Genomic DNA, 21,753 nt, shown 5'->3' with positions numbered 1-21,753 from the left:
AAGCCTGGAGACTGGTGGAGCGTTAGCTGGCAAAGGCTCATTCTCATTAAAAGTATCCTTTTGAAAATGGCAGCAGGGCTTCTAGTTCACCCCAGGAGGCCTTCAGCCAACTCTGTATGAAGAGGAGGCCCTGGCCCAGCCTCCCTCCAGCACCAGTGGAAAGAGCTGGGGCCTTCTGGTGGGCCAATGGCTCCCTGTGCGACTTAGGCACCTGGCAGCCTTTTAACCACGTATTTCACTCAACTTGTAGATGCGTTTGATGGCTTTATCACCAGATGTCTAAAACTTGCAGGTACAAAGCTGCTCCTTTGACAAGTCACTGAGTGGCAGCGGGCACTGGTGCGGTCCTCTACAACTCAGCTGTTCTGAAGGTTGCTGTGATCCTCTGTACCTCTGTGTGGCAGGTGAATCTGGGTTTCCATAACCTGTTCTTATGGTTCTAAAACACCAGCGATGTTAGAGACACCAGCTCAACTTCCTGCTGCCAAGCCCTGTCTAGTTGAACTAATGATATTTAGCAAATGAGGGGGGTGGTCCTGTGACTTTTACTGCTCTAAGGAGGCTTCTGGAAATACAGGGTTGGACCCCAAACCAGCTACCATTCTCAGTAGTTATTGAATCTGTGTCTAGCATGTTTAGGAAAAAGTTTCAAAGCTGCTGTTGTGAAATCAAGCTGAGATAATTAAAAAAAAAAAAAAAAAAAGGACATGTAAATTTTCCCAGACATACAGCGTTAAGGCTAAGCAGGTAGGTTTCCTAGTAATACAGACTTTATTCTTCTGTGGAAGATGTTTCTGCATTTTGCACGAAGAGCAGCAGGTTAAGCAGGGAGCAGCGCAGGCTGAGGGAGCGAGGTCACCGGGAGAGCAGTGAGGACGCCCGGGCTCAGCAAGCTGTTTTGGGGGAATTTTCTTCTTTCCTCCGGCTCGTCCTGGTAACCAAAATAGGCACTTTTCATGAATGCACTGGCAATAAACAGCGTGTGATGGGATTAGTTAGGAGTAGCCAAAACATATATCAATTATTGTATCTGTTTTCTTTCTCCAAGGAGGCTTCCTTTAGAGACATGTGCCTCTTCTCTTGTAATCAAATCCCATGTGCACTCAGTTGCTGGTTGAAAATTGATTTGCGCATGCTGTGCTTTAATTGAAATATCCTGGTTTGTCAATATTAACTGATTTTACTGGGTGAACGTGGGGCACGGGTGTTCCTGGACTTCTGGAGGCTCCAGCTGGCAGTGCGCACAGGTCCCATGCCTGCCTTAGGAAACAGCTCCTGTCCCTCCAACCTCTGCATCAGGGATTTCCTCAGTCATTAAAGAGGCAGTTGTGTCTTGAAAAATGGAGCTTTCTGGTCTTTTCTGATCTTCTGCTTGCTCCTCCCTGCAGGCTGGATACAATTTGAACTTCCTGAAATTAGTATGAATTAGGAATAAATCTTTGCTGGAAAGGTGGAAAAGTGCAGTGAAAAAATCCCCAGGATAGGTACGCTGTGGATAATGAAATGTGAATTTACGTGACCACCCATGGCTGATGCATATTTTACGGCTGAGTTTTTCTATGTGATGAGTCCACAGCTAGCAGTGCAATAGTTTCAGTAATAAGCTTCAGATTTCTTTTGAGGACTTTGTAAACTCCTCAGACATAAGTGAACTAATCCCCAAAATGTGCATATTAAACAAATGTAAGTTGTTACCTAAAGCCCCATTTAGGCTCAGTAAGAACTAAGCCCAAAGCTTTTTAAACACACACAAATGATAATAATTAGCTCCAGTTTTAATGCTAATAAATTCTGATAATATCCCTACTGTTGTAATACCCGTAATCAGTATTGGTGAGGAAATGTGGAGAATAGGTACAAAAACTCTAATGGAAAAAAAAAATCAGAAACCAGACTTGAAGTGAGTTGTTGGGAGTGTATGACCACGGGAACAGTCTTATATTCTTTCCACTTGTTGAGCCTCAAAGAGCAGGAAAACGGGGAGCACAGGAATACCAGTTAGATCCTAAAGGCTCTGGGTCAGTGGTGTGCTTAAGCACATGCTTAACTTCAAGCGTATGATTAATCGCATCCCTGGTCCACAGAGTAATTAAACTTGTGCCTAAGTACTCTGTACCGCGCAGCTCCAGCCTGCAGGCGTACTCTGCATACTGTGCCTGAGAAAGTGGTGAATCAGAAAGTCGTTTTTGGCTGGAGTTTGGAAAAGAGCTTGAAAGAGCTGGTTCGGCACCCAGGTCTCATATTTGAATAGCTATGGAAAAGCTGCTCTTGTTAGCAGAGCGCTGTAAGTAGCGAGGTGTGGCCATTTACTTTATGGTAATGCCTTAGTTTTGTTTAAAGTGAAATTATTTAAAAAGCCCTTCTGCTGAGCAATTTCCTGCTGCTCTCCTGTTCTTTACTTCCCTCTGTGCCAGCCAGACCAGGTTCTGTTCCAGCAAAGCCTGAGCTGGGCAGCCTCTGCCTGGCTGCTTCTCTCCCAGCTTGCTGCTTGCAGCGCTGGAGATCCAGAACGGGAGGCAGCGCGGGCGGGTCGATGCCAGCAGCGTGCCTGCCTTTCCTGCGGTGGTCAGCCCGGGCACAGACCTGCAGCACGCACTCAGCTGGGACCTGGCGGGCATCTGTGCGCAGCTGCCTGCTGGCTGGGCACCTGCAGACCTGCGGGGCCGCAACCTCTGCTCACGCCACACTAGCAACCTGAGTAGCCGATGGCTGCGTGCTTCGCCTGGTCCTGGGCAGGGCTTTGGCCTGGGACTCTTCCAGTCAGTCCTGGATCTGGTTTGAAAGCCTGTGTGGGCCAGGGGCTGTTATTAACAGGCTGTTTGGATGTGGCTGCCGTGTTTTGGTGGCTGGGAGACTTCAGGCTGGGCTGTTTGGCCCCCGCACTGTTTAATTTACTAGCAGTCATGAAGCCTCCTTCAGCCAGAGCTCCTCCCCTAGAGCTCTTTCCTAGCGTTCTCCCTTCCTGTCCCCTTCCTTGTGCCAACCAGTTTAATGCATTATTAGTCTTCACACCAACAGCTCCCTTCTCGGTTGCTTTGGGTTTGTTTTGCCAATGCGTTTGTTTGGCCGTGCCATCTAACCCCACAGCACTGCCATCCTCTCTTGCCACTCAGGGTGGGTGTAATGTGGCAGCACCTAGAAGACTTTTTGATGACTAATTGTTTTATTTTATATACTTAAAGACAGTTAAGTGCTTTAGCTTCCCTGTTCTGTGAGGCCTCTGCTCATGGGACATAGTCACCATAACGAGGCAAGTCAGCGCCGTATTAAATGCTACCGTTTGAACTATTGGCTCCTACATCGCTGGAAGGTGGGAGGGTAGTTTTCCAAGCAGACTCCATGGAAAGTCTGTGTAATGTGTTTGATTATCCAACCTTGTCATTTTCAAAGGGACCAGTCAAGATTAACAGGGCCTAAATGTACCATCTCCTAAAAATAACTCTGGCTTTCCAGCTCCTCTGCTGATGTTGGTGGCAGGGCTGGGAGAGAGGAGGAATGATGCTCCAAACTGAAGGGTTCAAAGAAAATGAAGATGGGTTCTCTTCCATCAGTGCTCAAGGGTTTGTTCGTTGTAGGGTTCCAGTGCAATGAGGACAAAGAGCTTTGAGTTCTGTATGGAGGCTGGGCAGCTCTCACCACTGAGACAACGGCAATTGGGATGTCTTCTGATAACTGGCAATGTGAGAGGCTTCCTGAATTTAACTGATGGATGTATTTTTATTTCCTTCATCCAGAAGAAGACTCAGCTAGCATGGTGACTTCTGGAGCACGCTTGGGCTTGCACAAAGGACAGCCTGATCAGAGTCATAGTTTGTGCTGGCAGCACCAACACTAATAAACACCACTATTAGTAACTTGTTCGTTGCTGAAGGGATTTCCCAAACACCATGTGCAATTGTGCTGCCTCTCATGGGGGCAGGTCTGGCTTGGGATGGACTGGACTGTACTTAGTCATGCATTTGTCCTCTTGCACTGCACAGTTAATATTTTATCGGGGACCTTTCATGTAATTTTCAAGATGATGATCAACCCAGTCTTGGTTTTGGGAGAAAAATCTGACAAAAGCCTCTTTTCTGAAAAGTAAATCCCATAACTGTTTTCTGGAAGCCAGCACTTCTCCAAAGCAGCCCATTCATTTCAGGGCCATGTTGGTATCAACTGGTTCTTGGGGCTCTGCCCACTGGTTCCTTCATCTGCTGTCAGCTCCGGTCTGGGGACGTATGGAGTGCACAGTCCTTGGAGCACTTGTGTGTTTTCTTCCTCTTCTTCCAGCTACCTAGAGTCAGCTCTGCTGCCAGCGAAAACCAGAGGCTGAAGCTCTTGTCTGGGCTGAGCAGGATAGGCAGCTGTTGTCAAAAAGGCCGGAGTCTCTCCTGCGGGTGGGTGTTTTTCATTTGGTAATACCAGTCTATTCTAGCTGAGGATCTGTCCCTTTGTTTTGTGTATAGGACAATTTGTTTTCAATTTTTGTTTCTGAAAGGAAACTGTCAAGACGAAATTCACACTTAAAAAAATTAAGGGAAACAGCCCTTTGTCCGTTCCTTACAATCCCCCTCAATGACTAAAGCTGGAAGAATTCTAGAAACTGCAGTCACTTTTTACCTTCGGTTTGTTTTTGTGCAGTTCTTGCATTTTTTGAGTTTCAGATCCAACACACCAAAAAGACTTCAGTCCCTAATCCTCCTGATAACCCCGGTGTAACCCAGAGATTTGTGCTCTGATGATTCAAGTCTGATTGTGCCTCGTCTGGCAGTGGGACTGGGGCAGCATGGAGCAGAGAACAGCTCGGGCAGTTGGTCCCTCTTCCAGCACACGCAGCCCTGTGCTGGCTTTGCAGTCCAAGAAGGAACACGTGAACCCTCTGCAAAGGGGCTTCTCTGGAGCAGGACGCATCCATCCTCTCTGGAGTCTGCCATGCACGTGAAATTAAAGTGGAGTGAGAAAGCCTCGGCAGGCCGACATCTGCAGCGACTCTGCTCTTCTGCACCCTGGCCGTGCTCTGTCTGCTCGTGGCGGGGTGCTGGCCACTGGGGAGCCCGCTGTGTGCCCTGGGCAGGGGCTCCTCTGGTTGTCTTCTGTGTCAGCACAACAGCAAGGGCTGCAGACCTGGTCCTTGCCTGGGGTTCCTTCCAACTACAAAGAGCTGTTTATTGTCATTCCAAGAAATAAAATAAAAAAGAGAGAGAGAGGGAACTTTTTGAAAATAATAACAGCATGCATCTCATTTTAATTTTAGTCCTAGAAACTACTTGATGCTCATTACAAAGGAATGGATTCCTTAAATGAATGAAGCAGCCATGAGTGCTGCTTTCAGTGGGGAACTGCAGATGCTCTGACTCATGCTTTGCTTCTTGCAGGATCTGGCTTTTATGCTTCATTTAGGACACCAACGTCATTAGCATTCAGAGGGCTCCTGCTTTTTCTTATTATACTGCTGTTATAATTTTTTTAAAGATGCAAATAATATTTGGTTCAGAATCATGGCTCATGTTTTATTACCAAATGGGAGCATAATGCTTGCTTTCATTTGACTTCCAAGCCTTAGAAGAAATTCAAAATGAAAATAAGGTGTGGCTCTGTACAATGATGAGGGGGTCTCAGGAATTTTTTGGATGCCAGGTTGGCAGCTTCTGTGGAGCATCATCTGCTGATAGAAGGGGTGAGGTTGTCGCCTTGTGTTACACTTTGTGGATCTTTGTGACTGCCCCAAACCTCGGTGTTTCCATTGCATGCAAAACAGCTGCACCAGCCTGCCGCCCGTGTCCCTGGAGATGGCATGTTTGAACGGCAGCAGCTCCAAACAAGATGCTGCTCTGCACAGCTGAACGTGGCAGCTCAGCCTCATTGTTTTGGAGCTGAATGCTAACGCAGCAGCGAGCGACTGAGTCCCGCGGAGTGCTTGGGCTGGGAAGGGGAAGGGGGAGCTGTGCCCTGTGAGATCCCTGCTGGATCGTACCTCGCAGGTCTGCAGGGATAATCATCAGTCGTGTTCTTCCTAGCCTGTAACTGGAGCGGGAAGAGGTGTCCTTTGCTGAGGGACAGGACATATTTAATGCAAGCAAAAAGAAAAATAGTGCTGAGAGTCCTCGGTTGCTGGCTGTGCTACAAAGGCCCTGGAAGCCCTCAAGGTACTCACCAGCTTGCGGGGGTGTGTGCAGGTCCACGGCAGGGATGGGCCCATCCCAGCACCCTGCACAGAAAGCTCGTGGAAACAGCAGAGCAGAAGCACATGTGGGAATCTGCTTATGGTTTTTGTTGAGTCCACTTCCATCAAAATTTACATTACTGATGAACTAAAAGGAAAGTGTTGCTCCTTGCCCTAAGGACGGGCTGGGCTGGGCTGGGCTGGGATTTCCAGGAGGATTTGTAAATGAGGGTTGAAAATTCCCAGCCAACTACTTGGCACCTTTTTAGTAGGAAACCTGTAGGTTCCTTTCAAAGATTGCTTAAGCTGAAAGCTGTTGAGAAATCGGTAGTAATTAGCTAATTAAAATCCCAGCTTTATTAATAAATCAAGAGCAACTGCTCCTGCAATTGGGCAAGCAGGTGTGACCTGCTCTCACTGTGGCTTGGCACCCCGGGGGTGCTGGTGCACGAATGCTGGGTGCTGGTCAGGTCTGGGGTCTTCGCGTGTCCTGGACGCAGTGCCAGGGTGCTGATTGCCCATGACATGTGTGCTTGCAGGCGAGGCATTGCTTCCTTTTGCCCCAGCAGTTTGGGGCACTTGAGGGTTTCTTGTGGCGAGCTATGCCAGGCTTTGTTTGATGGCATTTCTGCCGAGTGACAGACGAGCCATCTGGCGTTACGCTGAAGTGCAGCACGGCGTTTGCTCAGGAGGGAGCCTGCAGCGATGACAAAGCAGTTCCACACCTTCCTGTCTGTGTCACGGCTGGTCACTGTGCTCGGGGCGGCTGCGGGGCCGGCCAGCAAAGCCAGCAGAGACAGCACAGCCATGCTGGAGAGAGGAGCCCGTCAGACCTCTGCCCTCCTAGGGACCTGGAGGGGACTGAGCGGCAGCAAGAAAAATGAGGGACTTTCAGGGGCAGCTGTGTTTTACTAACCCAGTCATAATGCCCCTAAAAATCCTTATTGTTCTTGCAATGGTCAACTGTAACCTCCAGCATGGGGAGGCCTGGAAGGTAAGCATGAGCGCCTGGGGCAGGACAGGCAGGAGGGTGCAGGCGTGCCCTCAGGAGGGAAGGCTTGCTTGCAAGCCACGGTAGTGTTACAGGCTGCGGAAAGTTTGTGGTGGAGGGGATCGGAGCAGCCTCGCTGTCGTGGGCTGTGGTATGGAGGGTGTGTTTCTGTGTGAAGCTCACGGCATGAGACCTGACAGTCAGAGTGGGTTAAACGAAACAAACTTTAGTGCTTTCCCTCTCTGTCATGTCTGTCTTTTGTTTTCCCCTCCCGAGAGTGAAATGCAACTGGAGATATTCCCAACCCGAGACGTGGCCCCTGCCAGAGCTGCTCCAGCGGGAGAGGTGTTGGCTGTGAGCAGGGGCAGGGTGTGCCCAGAGATCCACCTTCGCTTCGCGGGGCGAGTGATTCCCCTGGCTCCAGGACAGTCAGCCACGGGAGCCTGGGTGCAGCATCACCGCCGTGCTTGGGCAGCAGGCAGCACCCACTGCTCCACTGCTGGCCTTGGGGATGGGCTAATTAACGGCCACCGTGGGGATGGGCTAATTAACGCCCACCGAGCAGCCTGCCCATGTCGCTGTACCCATTTCTGCACAGCAGCTTGCTTGCAGACAGACGGACTCTGTCCTGCCAGTGCTCCTGCTCATGCCTCTTCCTGTAATCTCACAGGACTGTACTCCCATGACTGATTTCTGTCATAAGTTCTTAAAAAAGTTTTCTCCAGATTCCAGGACAGTGATGTGTGCTAGCTTATTTTATCTCATTTTTTTTCAGTATTAAATTTATTCTTTTCATGTTTGTGAAAGAGTTGGTGGATTTAGACTTAATGCCATTCTTCATATTGCAGACTGCCCTCTCCATCCTGACTCCCCGTTTTACTCCTCTTTCAGCTGAACTGCTCTGAGTCGTTGCAGATCTCTGCTCGTTCTTATCCCCTCTTCCTGAGCTTTATTCCTACTCTAATTTTTCAGATCAGACAAGGATGTAGTAATTGCATGTGGAGAAGCAATTTGTTAAACAAAACTCTATAATATTCAATTATTCAACATCTTTATGCATTCTAACACCTTGTTTGCATTTCTGAGAGCTTCTCTATGTTGAGTAAAAGTTTTTATTTTCATTGAACTCTGCAACAATGTTCAAAGCTTTTATCCTTTAATAACTCCACCTAGGGGTATGGATAGTCAAATTAATCTGGCCCCACCACAGCAAGTCCCTTTCCCAGTGTCTGGTTGGATTAGTCGTTACCTTTTTTGAAAAGGCTTTGTTTATCAATTAATTGATATGTTTATCAATTAATTCTGCTTTATATGCCTGTGCCAATAGATTAGAACTGCATGCATTTTTTTCTATGCTGACTGCACAGACTTGCCTTTACACATCACTTACCTATCTTTAATTGGGTTATATGGCTCTGGAGCAAGAATTACTCATTTGTTATTTGTTATTCTCAGGAACATTCCAACTGCTTTTCTTAAAGCTGAATTCTTTGTAAAGGAGAAGTGACTAGAAACCCCAAACTGGGTCCCAGGTCTTGCTTAACTTTGTAAGGCACACTGACATACTGACGCTGCTCCAGTTAAGGTATGGTATGAATCAGAAACTCTAACAGCCGCTGTGGAATGAGTGTGTTCACATGAAGTCATCCTGCAGTGACTATTGCAGAATAGTCAACTCCTCTTTGTAAGCAAGCCCCAAAAGAGAATTCTTGTCCCAGTGACTGTGAGACTAGATAAGAGATAATGGGCACAAGAAAGGCACCCTGCTATCAGCTAAGGATGGGCGCTGTTCGACTGGCTGTGAACAACGAAATTTGTGCTGCTCAAGGCCATGCAGGACTGTCTCGGGGGCGTCCTTCCTTGCGGGCTGATTCCAGGAATATGGCACTTTTGGAATGGTTTGTTTCGGGACTTTCTGCTTTGACACCTGTGATTGCTGAGACTGGCCTATCATAGGAAACCCCAAACCTCTGCTCCTCTCCATGGGGATTTCCTCTCTTAGCAACTCCAGTGTCTTCACCTGATACTGAAAGAAGATGGAAGAAACTGAATGTTTCCCTTGGCAAGATGTGTGGATGGAATTGATCTGTTTTCAATCTGATATCTACCAAACCAACTAAGTAGAATCACCTCAGCTGCAAACAGGTTGGAGAACAACAATCTACTCTTTGTACTGAAAGCAGGAAGATCTGGAATGGGGTTTTGTAACTTTTTTGATATGATTCTATGTTACAATTTTTATATTTATGATCTGCATCTTACTCAAAATAAGAATGTTCATGTTAAAATAAACATTTTTACTCTGAAATACTGGAATAAGCCTGCCCAGCTTCTTCCTATCTCAGCTCAGCCCCTTTGAAGAGAATCAACTCATGGATTTTAAAGTCAGAAGGACCAGTCTGAACCTCAGAGGATGCGCACAGAGCAATCGCTGCAATTCATTCTGAAACCAGTGCCCTGATGAATGGATCTTTTTCTTATGTGCTATGGGAACTCTGCCTATATAAATGTCTGATAAACTGTTCCAATGTTTTATAACCTTGTCTTGTACCTTATGGCAACCCAGAATTTCCCACTTATGCCTCTTGTACAGCCACAGTGGAAGAAACCCTTCATGTATATGACTGCATATGGTGAATAGGAGAACAAGAAGGTTTGGTGTTAACTTTTATACCATCTGTTCTCAAAACAGCTCTATTACACATCTCTTCCAGCTGTCTTTCAGAGTGGAGAGCAGGCACAGCAGAAGTCCATAGGGACACTTGGCTAAGGATTGATAGGCAGGAGGAATCCCACATATCCTGCGGGTGGGATCCAGCCTGGCTGACCCCCCCCGTTACACCATAGGGAACTCTCAGCAGCCCCGTGAGACCATTTCTTAGTGTCCAGGCTAAGACACTAAGATGTCAAGGACAAGAAATCTGGCTGTTCTTTCTGAAAGTTCAGTGCCATTTAGCACCTCTAATCTGGCTTGGAAAAATGCATAAATACCTACAATAAATACGTTTTGAAAAGTGTTGTTTTCAGGGTCAATTTCAGATGTTGCCATCAGTTTCTACTATGCTTAAGCATTGCCCCAGATTTCCTTGGAGTTGCCGTCCCTAGCATATGCTAGGTAGTATGAACATTAGGATAGAAGCCACCACAATAAAGCATCGTGGCCTGCATGCAGATAATTCTGCATGGATAACAGAGGAGCTGCTAAGCTTGAGCCACCACTCACATTACTTTGCTCATCCTTGGAAAGCACACACTGACAATAGTAGTACAACCGCCCACCAAGAATAGACCCAAAAGAGCAAAGGTTGCAGAGTGAGATCCCCAGTGGGGGGAAAAAAAAAAAAAAGCAACGCATTGCTCTTCAAGTACAAGCGATTCTGTTAGAGTCTTTCAAACACTGCTGTTCCAGGCTGCAAGGAGTCTCGCTGCAGGGGACGCTTTCTGAACTGCCCTGTAATATTATCAGCTGCTTTCAGTGCACAACTCCTGTCTGGAATAATTTAATGTGGTACATTCAATCAAACAGAAACTGTATGTCAGCCACATGATCTGAATTAGTCCAGTGCAGGAAATAACATTTTGCAGGCAAATTTGTTGCCTTCTTTTACTGGAGCCCTTTAGTGCTTTGCTGTAGTTCTTGATGAATAGCTGCTTCATGGAGGAAATATGGTTATTACAGCAAACTTTCTTCACAATGTTTAAACATTTAATTTTCAGCAAGACTGAAGAAATCTAAGCTCTCAAGGAACCTTTAGCTTTAGCAGATTATTGTTGGGCTTTGTCTTTTTAATTGGAACAGAATTGGCCAAGTTTATGTAAAGGAGCATTTGCAGGAGTTGGTGGGAAGGAACGAGCAATTTCTCTGGTGAGCCAGCCAGGCCAGCCTTCTCAAGGATGGACTTTGTTCTGGTGCCCAGTTGGTATTAGCTGAAATTTGGTTGCTATTTGGAGAAATATTTAAGAGAAATAAAACAAAACAAAACAAACCCTGCAAAATGAATAGACTTCCTGAGTTCCACATTAGGCACACAAGCTCATCAGCTGATTTTGGATAGTATGACTTGTGTACATGCGTTTCTCTGCAACATCAAGTTTGAAAACTTTCCTGTGGCATTGTGGCAGGATTTTGTCTTCTGAACCAAAAAGCCACGCAGAAATTCCTCATTACTGAGGCTGATGCTGCATTATATGCAGCTTTTTTATTTTTCTTTTTTTTTCTTTTTTTCAAAAAAAAAAAAGTACGTGCTCTTTCCTGCCTGGTAAGGATATAAGAAAAACAACTCATGGTTTTCCAGGTAAATAACGCTGGTTGGTAGTTATGTGTTAAATCCCATATTAGAATCACTGATAGTCCTCCCGCTGTTTGTCATTGTGCTCTTGACCTGACGTGGTGTGACAAACACTGGAGGGATCCTTCATGAGCAGTGCATCTGCAGAACTTTACCTGTTATTTAAGTTGATCCTCCTATAAACCTCCCCTGCGCTCTCTGTATGCAAAATCAGACTGGTTCTTTCTCCAAGCTCAACAGGAGCATGTTCACATACAAGGAGTGAAAGCAGAGCAATTCAGAGCTGTGGCAATCCAGTTTATAAATTAGGTAAGCCCATGGAGGTGGACACAATGCGTTTATTAGTCTGCAACTAAGGGAAGGCAATGAAGTTTTCTCTGCACACCCCCAGACTCAGGCTGCTCATCGGCCTCATGAGAGAAGCTGAGCATTACAAGGCTTCACTGTGATCCTGAATCTGTGGATGAGCAATTTGTTTTTCCCTTAAACTTCCTGTGACTTTGGCTGAGTGCTTTTAAAGGGAAAAATTGAAGGAAGATTTATTGGTTTCTACAGCCTGCAGTTTACAAATGTACTCCATGTTCATCCACTTCTCCCACAACAAACTGATGTGCCATAATTAGTGCCCACATATACATGAAGCACTTTTAATCATTACTTAATAAAGTGGAACAGAAATGGACTAACAATATAGCAGGGACCAAAGATGTTTCCAGTGCTCCAATACACAGGACAGGGTTTGGCCATCAGCCTGTAGGCACAAGAGCCGTTATAGCTTCGTACTGCGCTGGCCGGTTACAATATATGCTGATGTTTATGTCTGGCAGCACAGATGCTACTTGTAGTACCACGCTTTTGCTCCATGACAGATGAGAAGCAAATCCATGGATTCCAGTGCTTGCACTTCCAAGTAGTTAAGGCTTGCTCTTAATTGGGGAAAGGAAGCCAAAGGAAATCATGTGCATTGGAGTCAAATACCATTTTTAGGAGTGGGAACTGCATGAGTAGTTCAACAGTGATTAAAATAGCCAGGGACCAAGGCACACTAATGATTAATGGTCTCTTTCTGTGAGCTGAGGACATGTCCTACAGAATCTGGCCCTCCTCAGAGATATTCACGAAGTACAGTTTGGCTGAGCACATTTTAAAGGCATGAGCAAGAATTGGTTGGTTAGTTCTTATTTTCCTTTATGTTGTGGATCATCTATGTCATGTGGCTTGAATTATTAGCTCCTATTTCTGAAGTGTGTGGTACATACAAGTAACTCTAAACCAACCTGAACCAGGGCAGGCATTGGGAGCACAGCCTGAAGACATTACAGTGGGTACTGAGTGTGTACTGCACGCTAAGCTGCAGTTGGAACAAGACCTAAACAATTATTTTAAAGTCACTTTTTTTTTTCTTTTTTTTTTTTTTCTGACTCTGCTTGTTCACCTTCTGTGACTGTGCTACGTCCTAAAGCCCTGCACAACCCCCTGGCCAGGTACTAGCTGCGCCATTGAACAGTGGCTTTCCTTAGCAGGACCCAGGCAATATCCTGATGAAGAATCCAGCAGGATGCATAGAGGTGAAAATAGAGGCCCGGACCCTACCATATCCCCATTACGGCAGAACTGGGCACCTCAGGACTGGCTCAGCCAGGCCTCAGAGGAACACACCCCATTTGTTATGCCCCAGCAGCCCTCAGCATGGTAAAGCTGGCCACGGGCACACAGAAGCAAGGCCGTACCTCTGGCCGCCTGCTTGTTTGCAGGCAGGGCCCTCGTACAGCTGCCGCGTCTCAGGGCTGTGACGTGCCCCTGGCAAACCTGGGGCTGCCCCAAGCACCCCACCTTCTCTGGCCTCTTGCTGCCATGAGGCCGGGGCCTCCCAGCTGCACCCCTCACAGGGCTTATCCCAGGGGGCTGGAGAAGCCGCAGCAGGGCTGGGAAGGCAAAGCCTTTTGGCTGCCCCTGTTCTCTCTGCTGGGAGCCCTGTGTCCGTGGGCACAGCTGGAGGGGCGACAGCTCCCACAGCCCGGCAGGGGGCTGCAGCAAATGTGGGGCCAAGCCCCGGGACCCTCTCACTTCAGCAGTGCCTGAGTGGGGCTTGGTGTGGCACGGAGGGTGCTGGGGGAGGCTGAAAGGCAGGAGGCAAGCTGGGGGCTGCGTTGCGCTCCACCCTTGCTTGCTGTGTGGCAAGGAGCACGGGCTTAACCTCTGCGCGCCTCCCACCCCGGCTGAACCAGAGATAGGAACCTCTGTCTGTCTCAGTGGGTTTCTGCGGTACTTAATTGATTTGTGCTGCTAAACAGCCTCGTAATAAATGAGTACAAGGTGTTAAAGAAGGATGAGCTAGTGGGAAAGATCCAGCTGAAACAAAGCTTAGATAGAAAACATGTGCATGCCGAGGCAGAGTGCACCCTCTCCCCATTCCCACCCCTGGCCCCGCACAGGGTGATTAATGCTTTACAGAAACACTGGCTTGCTTTCAGGCCTCTGTCGTGTCCTTGAGCATCTCTGTGGCCTGACCATCCAGTGGGGTTTGCTGCTGCCGGAAGGAGGCCAACTGAGAAGCTGAGTGTCCCCAGTTCATGTACCCGCCCTTGTCCAGAGTTGTGCTGACACCACCAATTCGCCCAGTAAGGATGGCTTTTCCTGCTCAGAAACAAGGCAACACTATAAGAAAACTTTAGTTTAAAGTGAGAAACTTCTGGGAATTCCTCATTATTTTTTTCTTTCCAGCTGCAGAGTAGGGTGAAAACTATCAGCTATAAAAATATTACAGTTTATGCTGTTAAACAAATCATCATTTGTCAACAGGTAGCTGAATTATATCCAATTCCACTTACAGAGCCAAAACTGATTTTTTTTCCCAATACTATCATATAGTAACAGCTGGCAGAAAACTGGCAACCGAGGCTGTGCTGGGCTGATAAATAAACCAACGAGCCTCGGTGCAGAAGATGTAGTATCTCATGGAGGGACTGCAGCTCATGCTGGAATGTGTTGAACAAACGCTTGTTAACAATCTATGCACAAGCGGAGAATTGCTTGATGAAAAGGTACTAGAAAAATGTTACTTAAATAAGACACAGATTTCCTAGGGTTATCAAAAGAGCAAGCCAGGTTTTAGGTCTCAGAATACAAAACCATAGCAGCAAACCAGCAAATGTTAGCATTTCTTGTTCATTGAAACTGAGAGTCTGGTAATAATGAGTGAAATGTCCCAACCAGTTCTAAGATACAGAAAGGCAAGCCAGAAAACCAACAGAGAGAAATATTTTTATATTTGTTTCACAGTTCCCAAATTCTGCTGGAGAATTTTCCACTCTTCCAGATGTTTTCTGAGGCAGAGAGAGACATATTCTGACTTCAGATGCTGTGTTGCCTCTAAACTGATCAAACTACCCTTTACCACATGGGAGAAAGAAGGGCAACAAGTGAAAATGCCCCATCAGGAGATATTGCTTCAGGCTGGAGCTCAGTGCTTTGTACAGACAGCATATTAATGCCCTGGGTTCTGTACTTAACACCACTCTGGTTTTGTCTCTGCTTTGCAGGCATTTTATTTTTATCATGGGTAAGAACAGGAATGTGTGCGTCTCTGTGAGAGAATGAGCATGGGGCTGCAAGCTACATCTCAGTGCAAATAATATTTTGGCAGGAAACCTGCAGGAGATTAAATTAGGGGCCTAAAGACTGAATATTAAAACATTTCAAACTTTGAGTTCCTTTAAATAAGCAGCTACAAAACAAAGAAGCAGTCTGACAAAATTAGCAGGTCCAAAGTGCTAAAGGAATCCACTACGGGTTGTTTGCTTATTGATGCAGATTTAGGAGGACTTTTAAAATTATTTGTATTGGTAGCTGTATATGTCAACATGCTATTTCCTCAATGCATTTTGAGTCCAGATTAGCTAAAGTTTTAAGTGTTGGCAGACTTGCTACAATAGAAGGGAAATGCCAATGGAATAACTTTAAACATGATCCAATCCCTGATGATTCATTGGATGTGTTAAAATTTCCTTTGAGACCATGTAAGTAATGCAGGGACTGGAGTGCAGAGTGCCTGTGACTCAGCTCTCTGCAAGGCAAAGGGAGGATGTCAGAATTACTCACTGGGACAGGAGGAATCTCATTTATCTATTTATAGGCAAGGCTGAGATGAGCTTGTACCATTAAAGAGCTGAGTTTGCCAGTTCCCATTCGGGGAGGAAGAGGGAAGGCCCTCACTTTAGTTGCTGAAATAAAAAGCTTCGGTGTTGGCCTCCTTTTTTCCCCCCATTTCCAGCCTTGCTCTCGCACAAGTAGCATGGGGCTCGCAGCCTGACCCTGTACTGAGAGCAGGGCAGCCCTGAGAACCCCTGGCCCTGGCCGCTGTCAGTGGCTGTCGCTCCCAGCCCTCCTGAGGGGCCCAGGCATCGCGGCTCAGTGCCCCGAGGTCGGGAGAGCCATACGGGCATTACTGTGGCATGTGTCCCTCAACAAGTCTCATTTAAGAGGTACGCACGTTGCCAAAACTCTGTTGTCTGCATGTTTCTCTTTGAAGATGTACATTATCTCTTGCCCAGGCCTTTTGACAAAGACGACATCAGATAAAGAGAGGACCAGGGGGCAGAGCAGGGAGCTGAGCGCATTGCCTGCTTCCAGCTCCCCGGGGACAGCCACTGAGGCTGCATGGAGGCAAGGCAATGACTGCCGGTATCAGGACAGCAAATCCTGAAGATGTTCCTTCAACCATGTAGCCAGGCTTGGGAGGTGAAAGATGGTCACATTTTCAGATAAAAAGCAAGAGCTCAAACTCACAACAAACTGTTTTAGTGGCATATATCTAGCACTTCACTGCACACATTTTGGCCTAGTTTTCCTACTAAGAAAGAGATCACTACTTGGTAGGTGCCATGCGAGTCTCAGTCACTTACTGCACTGCTCCATCACTGGGAACACATTTGTGGTGTTGGTCTGGGCTGTTCTTTCCAATTCCCTGCATTTAACTCCCATGACTGACTCCTTTCCCAAAAAGAAGTTATCTAGGAACACAGGGCTCTGGATTACTGATCCAGTCGCCCACTATTACAGTCAATTACGTTATATCATGCTTTTTGGCAGGCTACTCCAGCACTTCATTTAAAATTTTCAGCCTTAATATCATTTGTTCTTGTGCCAGCATCATAATTTAGTTTAAACAATTCTCTTTTTTCTCTGATCTTTACCTATCAGATGTATTTACTGAAAACAATCCTATCTCCTCTAGTCTTTGTTTTGAGAAACAAAACAAATGAAACTCTTCTAGTCTTCTCTTGTTCTAAACCCTCTGATCATCCTCAATGCCCTTCTCTGTACCTGCTAATCTTCCTTGAACATGAGTGAACCTGTATCTTCTAGGATTGTGTTTGCCTTTCCATGTCAGATTGGTGGTTCACAGTTATCCCTGGGAGCAAGTAATTCACTGTTTTTTTTCCACCACCCTACTTTTGTCATTTTCAAGTAATGCAATATTCTAGTTATTAATTTCTAATTGCATATCTTTATACTTTCTCTATTCTATTTCAGATAAATTCTGTCATTCAGTTATTGCTGACTGATGTTCTGATCCTCCTTTGTATTAAAAAAGCCTGTGTCCTCAGCAGATTTCTTTACTACATTCCTACTGCTGTGCCAGCGTCATTAACGAAACAAGCAAGGCTGAGCCCAACACTGACCTTTGAGGAGTTCCACTTATTAACTGCCTCTGTCCGGCATTTCCCCTCTCCTCAGAGCTTTAGCAGTTTTGTGTTCACCATCCACACTAATCCCCATCTTCTCAACTTCAACTAGTAATTTCCCCTGTGGTATAATATCAGATTCTTCACTCAAGTCTGGATAGAGTAAATCACCTGTATTTCATTTGTCTAGAAAAAAAAGCAGTCATCAAAGAGAAGTATCAGGTTAAGCTGAACTCATTTAATGTGCCAGTTCTTTCCAAATCCTGGGATGGAAATCTGCCAGTGCACCTTAATCTGAGCACACTGAATTCTTTAAGGTTTTCCTTCCATCTTACATGTGACAATTTTCATTCCCTTATGTATGTTCCCACTAGAAATGCTGTCTTTGCCCCGCTGCTCAATATGATCATCTCTACTGCAAATGTAGGCAAAGTGTTTTTAATTCATTTTTAGACCATATGCAGACTGGTCTAATCTCAACCCCATTCTCACTACTGCATAATGACCACATTTCTCCTCTTTTTATTTCTCTAGCTGAAACTTTGTGCCATCTGTTCTAATTTCCTTTTCAAAGTCTAGTTCACAATTTTACTTCTGACATTTTTCATTCTACCCCTGTATTTCCTGACCTCAGCAAATTAAAATCGGATGACTGAGGCAAATACTGCCTCCAGTCTTCTGCTCCGCCACTCTTCTCTGATGCCGCCCTTGTTGCACCGACAGAGTAACTCCTAAAGCAGGTCCTGAACTGCCGGACTGAGCGTGTCCATGGAACGGCGGCTGCTCAGGACCTGCTGGGTAAGCTGCTTAGTCAGCCCCATGACAGGAGTGATGGGCTCCATCAAAGAGCAAAGCAGATGGTCGTTCCCTGTAGCGGTTCCCCTCCAGACATCTGATTTCAGTCCCTGGCTGCATGCGAACCGAATACCCTCTTGCCAGTCAGACCTTCTGCCCGTTCCCTGCCTGCTGTCAGTTAACTCGCCCCGTGTGTTTGGGGCTGGTTATTTATCCCACTGGGTTTGGAGTGTTTCCCTTCAGGGTTTGTCCTGCGTGTTTCAGCTAGTTGTGGAATCCAGTTTCACATTCAACTCATAAGCTATTCAGTGCAGTTGATTCCACTAATTAGTTCCCTTAATTTCCCAACATTTGCCCTTTTTGAGATGAGTATGTTTTGGTGTGTGACTACAGACTGTGCTGAAAATTCAGCCCTAATGAGGTGCCTGTAAAAGCTCCTGTTTCTTAACCAGTCTTCAGAGGCTTTGGCTGACTCACAACTTGGTGCTTTAGAGACAGAAAAAGAACTGCACTTCCCTTTGTGTGCGAGAGAGACTCTGTATCACCTTAACACTTCTCAATATTAACTGGGGTTTTCATTCTACAACAGCTGAGACATAAAGAGCCTAAAGGTCACATTTCAAAAGGTACTGCACTCAGTGAAGATTTAGTTAAGTCCCTAAAGTAAAGTCTAAAGCTCCCTAACCCCACTGAGATCACTGCAGCAGTTTAACTTTGCTTACCGGAAAACAAGGTGTCTGCGCCAAGCTGCTTGCTTTGAATTCTGTCTGGTTCCTGCAGACAGCAAAGCGCATCCACACTGCTGAGCGCCCTGTCCCGGACGTGCAGCCAAGGCAGGTAGCAAAGGCCTAGCTCGGGCTGCTGGTACGAGGCTGACACAAGAAGAGAGGAGCCCTGTCCACATGGCAACTTTTGAAGAATGCAAAGCATTTAAAATCCTGGCCTTACTGCCACGTAGGACATTGAAAGGGGGATCTGAACTTTAGTAGTCGCCTATGTAGCCACCCACTCACTTTCCCCGCTCCCTTGAGAAGCGCTCTGGGACCCTGCATGTGAACGTGTCCTCACTTTACCTGCTTCCTCAGCTGCAGAAGGCAGCAGCACTGCCCGCTTCCCGAGTCAGCCTGCAAGTGATGCAACCACACCACTACGGCTATGTCCATCTGAGATAGATGGAAGCTGTCTTCTGCTGACAAACTGGTGCATGTTCAAACCCTGTAGAAAGAGATGAAGTGGCAGAGCAAAGTTAATTTCTCTCCTTCCCTCTCCTCTCTTCCAAGGGGAGCAGAGATGTCCCTTTCCCAAGGCATGTCTGCCTGTAATGCCCCCTGCTCTGCTGGGCACCTACTGACCTGGGCAGCGTCACAGGACTTGGGGTTTTCTGAAAGAGTAACCTCCTTGTGTGAACAGGCTTATGGCTTTGGGAAACACAAAGCAGTCTTGTCTTCCAAGTGTCCAAGCCTTCTTTTCACATCTGTTTATTCCTTCACTAGCATTTATTTTTGGCCTTGAAGGAAAAACACAACTCCACATTAAAGGGACGGTGTCCAGTTAAAACCCACAGGCGGCACCACCCCTTTGCTCCCCCTTTGCAGGGGAAGGCAGCAAAGGAGCCCAAAGGAAGAAAGAAAAAAAAGCAGGGTTGGAGGAAACCTATCACTTGTTGGGCACAAAACTGCTTTTACTTTCTAGTGAAAAGGCAGCAGAGCATCCTCAGAAGCACACAGCACACTGGTCAAATAGGCCAGATCCTGCATGCCTGAGGCTTGTTTGTGTACATAATTACAAGTCCAAGGGCCACATTTCCATTTGTCCTGGAAAGCCTTTCTAGCTGGTATTATAAATGGAGCACAGGAGAGCGAAACACAGTCTATCAGTGATATCAGATCAGAAAGACACCAGTTCATTCTGCTTCCGCACTGACTCCACAGCCCTTTCGGCTACTGGAGAGCTAGAACATCATAATTTTTACACTGTGTGAACGAGCTTAGGAGGAGCTGCAGGTGATCACTGCCTCCTGAGACCAGTGCCAGCTGCACACACACTTCTCTCCTGTTCAAGGCTAGAGTTAAGGCAAACAAAAGCACTTTGGCCACCAGTGGAGAACGCTCACCTGTTTGACTTTGCGGAGAAGTATTCACAGACCCAGTGCCAGCTTTGTGCCTGTCACCTCCCAGCAGAGACTTGTGACTGTGTGTGGCCTGATGCAGCTGCAGAAGGGCTGTCTAAGGGCTCATAAAGCTGATGTCCAAGGCACAAAGTTCAAGGTCAAGGTCCTGTATCAGCTGTGTGTGTGGTCAAGACCTGCATTCCTTTTGGGAGAGGCAGAGGAGGAGCGCAGACTGCCTCATGAGCTCTTTGGACTGTATCTGCAAGAGGAAATAAGCTCACTTTGGCAATGTCTATTTTGGACCACCCAGCAGCACTCAGCACCCAACCTCAGGTAGCTGCGCTCCCTTCCCGTAGCACAGTGACTGAGCCGGGCACCTGATAACAGACTTAATGCAGTCTGCTCCTGGACCTATGTGACAGTGACCACAACCCTGTCTGTTTTCACTGAAATCAATGGGACTCTGCCCACAGGCCTGACTCATCTCTCTCTTACATCAATACCTTATCTTTTATGTCCCTTTGCTTCTATGAAATTGCAGCTTGTCAGGCTCTGGATGTTTGTAAGGGCATGGCTGGGCCAAAAGAAATGGGGGTAGCAACCCTTGGACATGGTAGAGATTGAAGCCTCTGGAAAGACTGGGCCTGTCTCACATGCTTAGCAAGTTAGCAGAATATTAATGATGCATCACTCAGAGTAAGTGCTTCTGGATGCTTGGCTGACTTTGGCAAGGGGCACTTTGAGAAGGATAAAACTGCATTTTCATGGCTGAGAGTCTTCCTCCAGTAATAAGATGTGCCCCCTGGGATGCTGGTAACATATCGGTGTTGTCTTCAGAGAGTATGTAGGGGATAGGGTCTTACATTGCTAAACTGTATAAACAAATGCTTACCGCTGAATATCACGTTAGTCCAGACAAAGGATTTACATACACAGAGACAGCCACAGGTGGGCTGTCCTCCAATTAGCCCATGAATCTAGAAAAAAAAGTTTTGTATTCTTTCCTTTGTGTATAAAACATAATTAAAATAATTACAAAAACAGATGCATTGTATCAGTAACTGACACATTAAGAATTTTGTCACGGTTGTTCAGGAACTCGCAGCCTCCTTGCAATACCAATAATGATTATTTATAACCTACTATGCAAGGAAATCAGTCCAGAAAAACTGACTGATTATAAGGTAATACAGTCACCTCAAGGAGAAATCTAGTGCAAGGTGCCGGCAGCCACGGTATCACACCATTTTCTTGTCTTGTATTATAAACTTTATTGTAAGTGGTGTTCTTGTATTTTGAACAGAATGTCTCAGTTCCTCTGCAAGAAATACCCATTGTATTCCTGCTGAATTTCATTGAATTTATCCCTGATTTATACTAAAGATCAGAGGCAGATCCATGCTACTGCTTTATCTATAAATCCCTTAGCAGCCTATTCACAAGGATGTGCAGCTTCGCAAAAGAGTGAGTTGAGAGAACAAGCTGGGTGGCAGACTGCCTATTAGTTCTGAAGGTATTACCATAGCATCTGGAGAAGCTACATGCAGTACTAACACAAGGTACAAGGAAGTCTCAGCCCTTGAAAAGAGCTAACAAAGAAGATTCACAGAAAGTGGGAGGTAGAAGAGCTCCATGGAAAAGAGAAGTGGCTGTACCATGTCACATTGCAGGAAACTGAGAGGCAGGAGCAGAGCCGTTGTCTCTCAGCACCCTCCAGCTTCAGGCTGCCTTTTGGT

General features: G+C 46.4%; 1 protein-coding gene across 1 annotated transcript in view; it reads right to left on the bottom strand.

The window, feature by feature from the left end:
• Positions 1–748: 748 nt before the first annotated feature.
• Positions 749–21,753, bottom strand: part of COPRS (coordinator of PRMT5 and differentiation stimulator) — a 175,753-nt gene continuing 154,748 nt past the window's right edge. Inside the window, exon 5 of the transcript XR_013940738.1 lies at positions 749–20,994. The gene's annotated coding sequence lies outside the window, so the exon portion shown is untranslated. The remainder of the gene's footprint in view (positions 20,995–21,753) is intronic.

This window comes from Anser brachyrhynchus (genome assembly GCF_964034855.1).
Source record: "Anser brachyrhynchus genome assembly, chromosome: 18".
NCBI classification, from domain to species: Eukaryota; Metazoa; Chordata; class Aves; order Anseriformes; family Anatidae; genus Anser; species Anser brachyrhynchus.
This window is presented reverse-complemented; position numbering and strand designations above follow the sequence as displayed.